Below are 12,736 nucleotides of genomic sequence, written 5' to 3' on the forward strand. Positions count from 1 at the left end.
CGCTGGTGCTGTGCAAGGTGTGACCTAAGGCTGAAGGCCTTCCCGCACTTTGTGCACTCATAGGGCTTCTCCCCAGTGTGAATCCGCTGGTGCTGCATAAGGTGTGCCCTTTGGTTGAAGGCCTTCCCGCACTCACTGCACTTATAGGGTTTCTCCTCAGTGTGAATCCGTTGGTGCTGCGCTAGGTGTGACCTGTTGTTGAAGGCCTTCCCACATACTGTGCACTCATAGGGCTTCTCACCAGTGTGAATCCGCTGGTGTTGTGCAAGGTGTGACCTGTTGTTGAAGGCCTTCCCACACTCACTGCACTCATAGGGCTTCTCCCCAGTGTGAATCCGCTGGTGCTGTGCAAGGTGTGACCTGCGTTTGAAGGCCTTCCCACACTCTGTGCAATCATAGGGCTTCTCCCCAGTGTGAATCTGGTGGTGCCGAGTAAGTTGTGACCTGCGGCTGAAGGCCTTCCCACACTTAATGCACTTATAAAGCTTCACCCCAGTGTGAAATTGCAGGTCCTGTGCAAGGTGTGACCTGTGATTCAAGGCATTTTCATAGTCAATATGCTCATAGGACTTTTCTCCTACTTGGACCTTAAGGTGATGAAGGTGCGCGCTCTTGCTAAAGGTTGTCCTGTACTCTGTACACTCATAGACCTTCACCCCGGAGTGAATTCGCTCATGTCGAACAAGGAGGCAGTTCTTGTTAAACACTTTCCCACATTCCTTGCATTTATAGGGATTTTTCTCTTTGTGAACTGAAGGATCTTTACCTGGTCCACCTGCGTCATGTTTAAGGAGAGTGACTCCTGAAGAGACTTGCTCCTGTATGATTCCTGAGCAGACACGTCCATCTGTCCACACACTATCACGTTCAGGCCTTATGTTCCCAGGGAGCATTTCCTTCTGAGCATCTATCTTGGGCCTCAAGTGCCCTTCCTGAATATTAGATGATCCCTCCTGATCCATGGCTCGCTCTAACCTGGACTTCCTTGAGGCTCCCTGTGACAATTGTTCCTGCAGTGAGACTTCTTCAGACAAGGCCGGGTGACAAGTGATAGGCTCTGTTGTCTGAAGCTTTTCACAATCACCTGAAGGGAATACAATACAAAAAGTTAGTAATTAGTGATTACATTAGTGATGCTAAGATGTTGTTATTAGTTGCCGTTGAGTACATTCTGATTCGTGTGAAGAACAGAACTACTTCAATGGGTTTTCAACGCTGTGACCTTTTAGAAGCAGATCATCAGGACTACCTCCCCAGGTATCTCTGGGTGGCTTAGAACCGACAACTTTTCAGCTAGAATACTTAACCATTTGTGCTACCTAGGAACTCCAGTGCTAACATGTTGTTATTGTTGTATGCCATCGAGTAGATTCCAACTCAGAGACACCTACAGGACACAGTAGAACTGTCCCATAGAGTTTCGTAGGCTGTAAATCTTTACGGGAGCAGATCACTAGGTCTTTCTCCTGCAGAGCAGCTGGAAATACTGCCTTTATGCCTGTAGGGTTCTGACATCTCTGAAACCCAGGTCAGCCATTTTTTTCTTTTCTGGTCCATGGACTCTTGAAATCTTTACAGGGAAATCCAGATTCTGGGACAAGGGAGAGAGGGTCTAGAATAGAAATACCTTCTCAATTCCAGATGTGGTGTGGGTGGTCATAGTAGTAATGACACTGTGTTTGGTGAGTTTGCTCTAAGTTAGGACATCTCATGGTACTATAGGAACATTAGGAAGGGGTACCTAATGCAGCCCAAGTAAGAGACAAAAACAGATCAGGGGAGATTTCCCACAGGAGAGCACATGCAGTGAGTCCTGTCGGAGACATAGAAGTTGACACACAGAGAGAGTAGGAAGGTTGCTGCAGGCTTAGGAGACAGAAACTACAAATGCAGTATTCAGAGAACATAGGGTTCAGTCGTGTAGGAGAGGAAGGTGATGCTGAGAAAGCTGAGACAGGCAGGGCAGAGTGAAGACTGATTCTCAAGGTCCTGACATGGTTGACGGTGGGGATGGCCACGGCCACTCCCAGGATATGGCTTCTAAGGCAGAACATGAGCAGCATCTGAGTGGACATATTGAGTCTGGTATGCCTGAGGAACAGCTAGCTGAAAAGACTAGTGAAAGAGACACAGTCTGATGCAGAAAATTATAATCCTTTTCTTGAAGACATTAAAGAAGAACTATGTAAATGGAGAACTTGACACAAGGAAAAAAAAACAGAAAATCTGAAGGTCCTATTGTCTACTAATGAAATTTATATAGAAAACCTTTCCCATCAAAAAGTTTGGAAATAATAAGGAATGGGATAATAAATGGATAATTCAGGCATATGTTATTTTTGTGGAGGAGACACAGGGATAGGGAAGAAGCACATAGAGCTAAGTCGAGTATACATAATGTTCTCATTCTTGGGATGCATGATGTTATTCAATATATTATTTAAAAAAAAAAAAGAGCAAGCAAACAAAAATTAATTAAATCAGAGTCATTCATGGACCAATGATGAGACTGTGTCATTAACCAAGGTTTATGGTTAATCTAAATCTGTATACCTGAGGTCCACAAAAGAAAGAGTTACAAGCTACTTGAATATTATGGTTAAGATCTTGGTCTCTGACCACAAAAACCCTAGGCCCAAGTCCCAACAGAACTCAATATTAGTTTTGAAGCACATTGTATGCTACTCAAATTCCCTACTCCTCCATGTTCTCTTCCAAAAAATAGGGATAAAAACAGAGCCTGCCTTACAGGACTGATATGAGGATGATGTTGAACAGTGCCCATGCCATGCTTAGTATGGTGCCAGGTACCAAGAAAGCACTATGTGTTAGTTATTGCTTTTTATTACAGGATAGTCAAATAATATACAACTGGGAGCTAATATGGAATCATGTAAGTTGAAGGTATAAACTATGTGTGGAGTACACTTAGAGAATATTTAAGAGTAAAAAGAACTGGCTGCGAGATGCCTGATGAAACTAACGTTGATGTGGCAATCAGAGTAAGAAGAGAAAAAAGTTCCAGAGAAAAGAGGGAAAGATAAACCAAGAGGCTCAAATGCTAAAAAGCTGATGCATGATAAAGTCTGACAAGTTTGGGCTGTGCTGCATAATAAGCTCAACGCATAGTAAGTTCATTTATTGTATAGAGGTTAAGAGTATACGCTCTGGAGCCAAAACACCTCATCTGGAGCCTCAGATGTTCTTGGACAAATCATTTATCTCCTCTAAGTCTCAACTTTCTCATCTGACAAACTGAGAAACTCTCAGCTCCTGCCTCACAGACTCATGAGGGTTAAATGAGAAAATGTTTGCAAAGGGCTCCATGGTTCCCACATTCCTAGAGAGGTAACAACATGAAGTTTCCTGAGGGGATACAAGGCCAGTGGTCTCCTCGAGGTCTGCAGACTACAGGGCCTGCCAGCTGCCTAGCTCTAGGTCATCTGCCTGGAATGGTGCTTAGGGACAGGTCTTTCTTCACTGACCATAGCTCCTGCCTGAGCTCTAGCTCATAGACAGGATCTGGTTTGGGCATAGGACACCCTATTCATGGAGAAGGAAGCGAACACAGGGATTTTTTTGAGAAGAAATAAAACCTCTCTGTCTAGTCTGGGGCTTCAGGATGGGAATGAGACCTCTGAATGCGGCTGCTCCCATCCAAGCAAACAAAACGCTGACCTGTGACCTGGAAGCCCAGGATACAAACACCATCCTGAGGCCCCAAAGACTGTGGACAGTAGTGCTGGCTGTTCAGGCAGCACCATTCTCTCTGACCTCCAGCCTATAGAATCCCAACACTGTTCAGACACAGCCACAAGACCCAGGGAAATGGCCCCCTCCTTCCAGAAGGTGCTATGTAATTAATCCAAGTCAGTGAGTTTCAATTTGCCTGTAAATTAGAACCACCTTCAGTTGTCTGGTTCCCATTCACAAACAACTAAAACACAATCTCTGAGGACTGAGTCTTGGACATGAGTAGATTTTAAAACTCCCCAGGTGATTTTGGAGCTCAGGCAGATGGAAAGCACTGGTCTCCTCAACTTGCAAACTGTATCCTGATCATCAGTAGTCTGAGGTAGATGTGACATGAAGGCCCCAGGGAATAAAGAAGCCTCACAGACAAGATAATGCAGCTTAGAATAACACCAAGTGGCACTAATGGCAAACACTTCCTAGGGGCCCTGCCTGACTCACACCTATCTAGGAGAACATCCTATCACCCGTGGCCTCAATAACTGGACTGTGGGAACATTTGAGCCAATCAGATTCAGTCACAGTCAAATCCCTATCTGCAATGTGGAATAAAGAGCTAAGATTGAGGCCAGCCTGTGCTGGGCACAGGAGTGAAAGGTCAAGGGAAGTGTGGATGCAGGTGGCCATTTTCTGCCTCACAGAGGCCAGCAGCAGAAAAAGAAACAGAAAATATACAAACATGCAGAGAAAAGCAGAACCGAAGACTCTGGGGGCCTCAGACATTGAGGAATGAGGTGGTCAATTCCTGCCACAAACTCACTAGGGCAGAAAAAGCCAATCTGAAACACACAGAGAGAAGATAAGACAAGGAACTCGACTCAGAAGCCAGGACATGATGTTCGTACTTTCTGTTTCTAGACGGTTTCTTCAAGGGGCCGGGTGGAAATGCTGCCCTAGGGTTTTGTGAGATACCCCCATTTCCTTCTAGCACATTCAGTGAGCCATTTTAGAGACAGTATGTGTCCATTCTAAAGAAAGGTGATCCAACGGAATGTGGAAATTAACGAACAATATCATTAATATCACACACAAGTAAAATTTTGCTGCAGATCATTCAAAAGCAGTTGTAGCAGTACATCGACAGGGAACTGCCAGAAGTTTAAGCTGGATTCAGAAGAGGATGTGGAACGAGGGATATCAATGCTGATGTCAGATGAATCCTGGCTGAAAGTAGAGAATACCAGAAAGATGTTTACCTGTGTTTTATTGACTACGCAAAGGCATTCGACTGTGTGGATCATGAGAAATTATGAATAACATTGAAAAGAATGGGAATTCCAGAACACTTATTGTGCTCATGAACCTGCACATAGACCAAGAAGCAGTCATTTGAACAGAACAAGGAGATATTGCATGGTTTAAAGTCCAGAACGTGTGAGTCAGGGTTGTATCCTTTCACCGTACTTATTCATCTGTATGCTATGCAAATAATCCAAAAAGCTGGACTAGATAAAGAAGAATGTGGCATCAGGATTGGAGGAAGATATGCAGATGACACAACCTTGCCTGAAGAAAGTAAAGAGGACCTGAAACACTTACTGATAAAGAACAAAGGCTACAGCCTTCAGTATGGATTATACCTCAACATAAAGAAAACAAAAATCCTCACAACTGGACCAATAAGAAACATCATGACAAATGGAGACAAGATTGAAGTTGTCAAGGTTTTCAGTTTTACTTGGATCCATAACGAACACCCATGGTAGCAGCAGTCAAGAAATCAAAGGATGTATTGCATTTGGCAAATCTGCTGCAAAAGACTTCTTTAAAGTGTTGAAAAGCAAAGATAACACTCTGAGGACTGAGGTACTCCTGACCCAAGCCATGGTATTTTCAACTGCCTCATATGCATACAAAAGCTGGGCATGAATAAGGAAGACCAAAGAAGAAATGACACCTTTGAATATGGTGTTCTGGAAGAATATTGAATATACCATGGACTGCCAGAAGAATGAACAAATCTGTCTTTGAAGAAATACAGCCGGAATGCTCCTTGGAAGCGAGGGGTGAGTCTTTGTCTCAGGTACTTTGGACATGTTATGAGGAGGGACCAGTCCCTGGAGAAGGACATCATGCTTGGTAAAGTAGAGGGTCAGTGAAAAAGAAGAAGACTCTCAATGAGATGGAGTAACACCACAGCTACAACAATGGACTCAAGCATAACAACAATTGTGGGGATGATGCAGGACTGGGCAGCATTTTGTTCTGTTGTACACAGGGTTGCTATGAGTTGGAACCTACTCGATGGCACCTAACAACATGTTTCTTCCCCCATAATCCCTCAGTGGGGTGCAAAGAGACCAGCCAAGCCTGTAGCAAGAGGGAAAAAGGGTTCCCTTTTCTGTGGGTTGTCTGCATGGTGTATAGGTGAGGCCTTACCCAGTGAGACAAAAAGACTGCAGATCTCCATCATCACCTCCCAGTATAGGGTCTTCTGGTCCAGGTCCAGCTGCCCCCACTCCTCCTGCGTGAAGGTCACAGCCACATCCTCAAAGGTCAAAGACACCTGGCAAGCCAAAGAGAGGCAGTAGTGTTGGTCTTGAGCCTGCTGGATAGGAGGAGAACCTGTCTGTGTGTCAATGATTAAGGTGTAGACAGACTCAAGGCCCAAATCACCCACCACCTCCTGAGGGCCTAGCTTCGTACTGGGATGCTGCGTTAGAGAGAATACAACATTATAGGAGAGAATAGCTTCCTATGTGGGGAGTCATTAGAGGACAGTAAGCACTGTGAGATATCACAGAAGGAGGATGATGATGATGATAACATCAATAATACCAAGCATGGTAAAAGCGGTGGCAACTGAGACTCACTGGTTCTCACTGCTTTGTTCACTGTGCTGCTAGGTGGGTTCAAACTGCTAGCCTTGATGAGCACAAACCACTTGCACCACCCAAGAACTCCTAACTTCTAGGAATGTGGTTTCTCTAAAGAGGTGACATCTGAGCATTGTTCAGAAACATGCTAGGGGAGGCCCTGTAACCATGTGGGGACAATGTCTGAGGCAGAGAGAACTGCAAGAGCAAACGCTGGGTGACTGAAAACAACCTAGCACGGACAAATTGGTAGAACTCCTCAGCAGTAAACTAGGAAAAATGGAAGGGGTCAAGGTCGGAAGTGGTTGGCCAGGGCAGATCGGATGGGGGTTCATAATGGAGGGCTGGATTCATTCTAAGTGTCATGGGTACCCTTGGAAGGAGCATCATTCATCTTTCCACCACTGACGGAGCAGCTGTCAGAAGCCCGACAATTTCTAGGCCTTCAGATAGTAAGGAGTCAGCCAGCCAAGGCTACTTGCCGTGAACAAACAGCTGTAAAGAGAAACCCTGAAACTTTCTCCCCTTCCAGCTCGCCCAGGTGCCCTCTCCGACCTAGCGGAGCAACAGAAATTCCAAAAACATCCTGCACTGACCTGCACCCGGTTCCTCAGCTCCATCGCCATCGTGGGACCCTGTGGCAGTGCAAGGCCTGGACAGGAAGGCTACCGGGGCCAGTCCTCGTGTTCAGCCCTGCCCTGTCCTGAGCGGGGTGACCTCGGATGATTCGCACTCCGGGCCTCAGTTTCCCCGGTGTAAAAGGCTTTCCGGCTCAGGGCGCCGCGTCAGGGATCGCGAGAGGCCCCGGCGGTCGCCCAGGAAACACTCCCGTTACATGGCGGGGGGAGATCAGGCTTGTACAGTGGCGCAGAAGTGTGACGACACCTCCTCACCGTCCTTTCCTTCTTGGTCCCTGAGATAACACACCCGACGCGACACTCACTTCTGAGCCAGAGAAAACCCCCACGGCCGCAGATAAATGACGTAAACCGCAAGATGCGGGAAGTCCCGCCCCCAGTACACGCCACTCTCCTAGCTCGTTATTAGACTTGCGCCTGCGCCGGACGCAAGGTGTTTCGCCAAGGGGGTAAGGTAGTCGTTTTCCCACGTCAGCCTGTGATGGGATTCTTTTCCACGTCTGTTTTCTCCACGTAAACGTGGACAAGGCCCAGTGTCCCGCGTCAGACCCACCTATTGACAGTGAGCACAGTGGGGAGAAACAAGGAGCAAGTTGAAGATGTCTTTGTAACTCTCGCAGAAAGCAGTACGTTTGCCTGAGGCCCGAACAAGTGCAGAGGCGCGGAACCGGACTTTCATCTCAGTCCGTGACTTCCTACTCGCGTTATATCCTCTGGACCCTGTCGTATAGGATACGGATAAACGAGCAGCCAAAATACCGACAAAAGGAGAACTCCGGAGAATTCACGCAGACCCGTTTCGCTCTCACCTGACGCCTTCTCCCGAGGAATTTGGCCAGGTGTCATAATTGAACGGTGAACGAACTGTCGTTGACAGGAGCAGCAGAAAAGTGGATTTGTCATTCTCTTGGCGTGGAGGCTGCAAGTGAGGGCGGCTTGGAGGGTAACCCAGGACTCTGATTTCATGCATGGTCAGTGTGAAATGTCTATGAGACCCAAAGTATCTGGATCACGTAGGCAATCCCACATATGAATGGACATTGGGAGAGGGTTCTGGCTTGGAGGTATAATTTTGGGAGTTATATTACACTCTTATTTCAAATCATCACACTGAGTGAGATTATCGAAGAAATGAATGTAGATGAAGAACGCAATCGACAGGATCAACCCTGGACAACCCCAACATTAAGTGGTAGGGGACAAACAAACAACAAAGTATGTTAGGAGGTCTACCAATCATCCCAGAGGTATATTGTGGAAAATCTTATAAATCACCATTGGATGTCAGGGATTTTATCTTTCTGACTGATTGGCCCAGAAAGTTTCAGGTATTAGCTAGAGAAGTAAGAACTGCAGCACCAGCTGCGCAGAGAAATTAAAATCCAGACTCATCGACAGAAAAGACAGTCTCTGGATGAATCTCTGGTAGAGATTCTTGAAAATTTTTCCTTTCTCTCCTAATCTGAACCTAGACTCTCCCCAAAGCTATCCCATTGCTTCCACCTTAAGACTTTTCTCTGCAGTCCAATCCAATTACACAACATAAAGCTCCCACTCGATGCTAACCCTGCTGCCTTTTCCCAGTCCTTCCTTCTTGCTCTGGGACTTGAAACTTTCAGGGCCACAATAAAGGTGATTTTCCTTGGGCTGAGACAGATGTACATTGCCAAATTTCCTGTTGCTCAGCAGACAACCAATTTCAGAGTCATCAATTCTTAAGCACCAAATGACAGAAAAAGAATAAGAGCCTCTTTTCTGGAGGTAGGTGGAGAGAGAGTCGGGGATGACTGTCCACCTTCCACTTCATTCTACCCACTCTTTGCCCCCTTTACCTTCAGAAGGGCCCAGCTTAGGTCAGGATGATAGCTCGCCAGTCCCCCCAGTTTGCGCTTTTTTATACCTTCTTGGTTGATATTTCCACTTCTCTTCCTCTTTCAGGTACAAAGCCAAAAACATTCTAATGGTTAGGATGCTGGGCTGGTTTTGCTCATTAGTTACTGAAGTCCTAACCCCTGATACCTATGAACCAGACCTTGTTTTGATACCGGGTCTTTGAAGATATTATCAAATAGAGGGATTCCAAAATTCCCTGACTAATGACATCAACAGGGAAGTAAATCCATGGCAATAATTATAACACCCACATATACTTGCAGGTACACATCTTGGTTTACCTGTTAAAATTTCAGTCACCTTACTTTAAAGCAAGTCTTTACACAATCTTAAATAAGATAAAAAATATGATTCCTTCTCCATGTTTTCTGAGTTTATCATGATCCTTTAACTAAATTTATCTATGTGACTTATTTTGTTTTAGACGTAATTCAACCCCAACAAAACTGTAGAGGTACATTTTGGGGAAGTTCCTCTACAGAGTGTTAAAAAAGCTGAAGAACTCAAATGAGATTAAAGAATAGGACTCACCTTGGAAGTTCACCCAGCTCCACTATCATCCACATGCCACAGAAGGCAACAGAAAAAAATTAATCTTTATCAAAACATATATATATGAATATTGGACAATTGAAATTGCATGAAGAAAATGTTTTTTAAAAAAATCAAAGTGTTAAACAGTCTTAAGTGGTGCAATATATGTCCATTTGTATATGTATTCTTTCCTCTTAAATATATACTATTTCATGATTTAAACCTTGTATTTCTCGTAAAGATTTATGTACCTCAAGTGTGGGAAATGTTGCAGAACAAAGAAGGCTTTCAAGAAATTGTTTCAGATCTGCCCTCAACTGATAAACTCCAATGGAACTGGAGAGCAGTATAACATATAAAGGGCTGAGGCCCTTTACCTCAGAAACAACACTCTCTTACCCTCAAATAAGGAATTAATGACAAATTGTAATAAGCTTGGCAGGGAAATCTGAAAAAAGTTATGTTGCCATTTTGTTATCTTTTCTATGTCTCCTTTGCCACCTCATTATTTAAATATTCCTGAAATAACAATGCAGAGTAAACTAAGACGGATGTGGCTGAAGTTTTTCCTAAATGAGCAATGACCACTGGGTCTCTCTCCTGGATGAATTCTCAGATGTAGAGTCAGACTCTAGGTGGGTCAATTTATGACTCTTAGATGACAAGTGATGATCTGTGACAAAACGTGTAAAGGCATGGACAGTAATGTGAAAGTTATATCTAAAAATGGAGTGTACTGAGAGACAGAAGAAAAAGGTGGGCAACTCCAGAGTGACAACAAAGAAGCTTATTTAGAAGAGGCCGGGCCAAGACGGTGGACACTTATAACAAAGACCCGAAAAAACAAGTGATTCGATTATATATGGCAATCTGGAAGCCCTGAACATCAAAGGCAGAGTTGAGGAACCGGACTGTGTGACAGGGGGAGGGAGAGACAATTCGGATGCAGTGAGGAGTTTCCAGACCTGACCTGGCTAGAGCCTGAGCACTTCAAGCCTCATCAGCTCGGGGGTGAGCAGTGAGGCAGGCAAGCAGTCATGCTCGGGATGCACGTTTTCCACACCAGGAGAAACCCAGCCACTGAGAGTCTACTTGGCCACCCAGAACCAGTGAGAAGCAGCTCTCGATCCAGCAAAAGATAAGTATTTGCGTACTGCCTACTGCAATAATCAAAAACACCCCCCTTAGGGGAAAATCTCTCTCCCATTTACCTCCCCGCTCCCTGCTCTGCACTGGGTCCCAGACTGGCTTCAGCAATTGCTGAGTCTGCAGGGCCAGAAGTTGGATCCATCACACGCCCAGAGCCATTCTCCCTGCCTTGGAGAGTGAAGAAATTAACAAATGGAAAAAATAATCTGCCAGCTCCCCTAAGACAGGAACCCAGGGTAAGAACAGCTCCTTTGCCTAGGCACAGGCATAAGGGATCCACAGATTTAGAGTGCCTTTCCCCCTGCATAGACTTGTGTGGGCCCATTTCAACAGCGTAGGCCCTCATTATCGCAGTACAACAGGGTATAAACCTGAAGTCTAACTTCAACTCTTTCAGCTGTGAAGTGGCAGGTTCTTGACATTTGACACTGTTCTGCCCATTAAGCAGGGTCTTCACCTACCCACATCAGGGGCCTGAGGACTGGTGGCTCCACCCACGCCATCTAGCCACCTGTGATAGAGGCCCATGAATAAGAGGTGCCACCTAGTCCTTACAGCCAACAACATTAGGCACTCATAGTCCAGCTGCAAAACCCACCCACCTATGCGCTCTAGGGAAGAGGGACACTCCTTCCTCCTGGACACTCGGGGGCGGCCGTCACCTCTTAACAGTGAGTACAGTGGGGGAGAAACAAGGGGCAAATGTGAAGCCGTCCTTGTAACTCCCACAGAAATCAAGTCTCAGGAGAAGAGGGCATTTCCCGGGTACCTGGACAAGTGCAGAGGCGCGGAACTGGACCCTCATCTAGGCCTATGACATTGTGCTCCCGTTATCTCCTCCCCCTACCTCATCTCATACAGGATACAGATAAATGAGCAGCCAAAATAACACCTGAAAGGAGGACTCCAGAAGTCTGGCGCAGACCCATGCCACACACACAAACCGCTCTTTCTCTGGCCTTTAACCCAGTGCCGCAGTTGGACAATGCATGCACTTTTCTTTTTACTTTTTTTGTTTGTTTGTTTATTGTTGTATGTTAAATGACAGTTTACATTTCAGGTTAGTTTCTCATACAAAAATTTATGCATACATTGTTACATGACCCTAATTGCTCTCCCTATACTGAGTCGGCACACTCCTCCTTTCCACCCCTGATTTCCCATGTCCATTCAACCAGTTCCTAACCCTCTGCCTTCTCATCTCACCTCCAGACAGAAGTTGCCCATTTAGTCTCATGTATCTGCTTGAGCTAAGAAGCACACTCTTCATGAGTATCATTTTATGTCCCACAGAGTTGGCTTTGGGAATTGTTTTAGCTCTGGGTTGACAGAGTCCAGAGGCCATGCTTTCTAGGGTTCCTCCAGTCTCAGTCAGACCATTAAGTCTGGTCTTTTTACTAGAATTTGAGTTCTGCATCCCACCTTTCCCCTGTTCCATCAGAGACTCTCTGTTGTGTTCCTTGTCAGGGTGGTCATTGGTGGTAGCCAGGCACCATCGAGTTCTTCTGGTCTCAGGCTGATGAAGTCTGTGGTTTATGTGACCCTTTCTGTCTCTTGGGCAAACACGTTCCTTGTGTCTTTGGTGTTCTTCATTCTCCTCCACTCCAGGTGGTTGGGACCAATTGATGCATCTTAGATGGCCACTTGCTAGCTTTTAAGACCCCAGATGCCTCTCACTAAAGTAGGATGCAGAACATTTTCTTAATAAGCTTTGTTATGCCAGTTGACCTAGATGTCCCCTGAAAACTTGGTCCCCAAACCCCTGCCTCTGCTACTGTGCCCTTCAAATTGGTTGTATTCAGGAAACTTCTTAGCTTTGGTTTAGTCCAGTTGTGTTGACTTCCCCTGTAGTGTGTGCTGTCCTTCTCTTCAACTGAGGTAATTCTTGTCTACTATCTAGTGAATAACCCTCACCCTCCCTCCCCACCCTCATAACCATCAAAGAATGTTTTC

General features: G+C 45.5%; 1 protein-coding gene and 1 pseudogene across 2 annotated transcripts in view; one reads left to right on the forward strand and one right to left on the reverse strand.

Moving 5' to 3' along the window:
- Positions 1-12,736, forward strand: part of LOC101350500 (zinc finger protein 772) — a 287,781-nt gene that overhangs the window by 90,673 nt on the left and 184,372 nt on the right. The gene's annotated exons all lie outside the window — the stretch shown is intronic.
- Positions 1-12,736, reverse strand: part of LOC101356915 (zinc finger protein 721-like) — a 55,025-nt pseudogene that overhangs the window by 13,735 nt on the left and 28,554 nt on the right. The window contains exons 4-5 of the transcript XR_002825698.1: positions 651-740; positions 25-485 (exon numbers count right to left, since the gene is read on the reverse strand). The product of XR_002825698.1 is annotated as a zinc finger protein 721-like (transcript). The remainder of the gene's footprint in view (positions 1-24; positions 486-650; positions 741-12,736) is intronic.

Source organism: Trichechus manatus, unplaced genomic scaffold (genome assembly GCF_000243295.1).
Source record: "Trichechus manatus latirostris isolate Lorelei unplaced genomic scaffold, TriManLat1.0 scaffold00176, whole genome shotgun sequence".
Classification (NCBI taxonomy): Eukaryota; Metazoa; Chordata; class Mammalia; order Sirenia; family Trichechidae; genus Trichechus; species Trichechus manatus.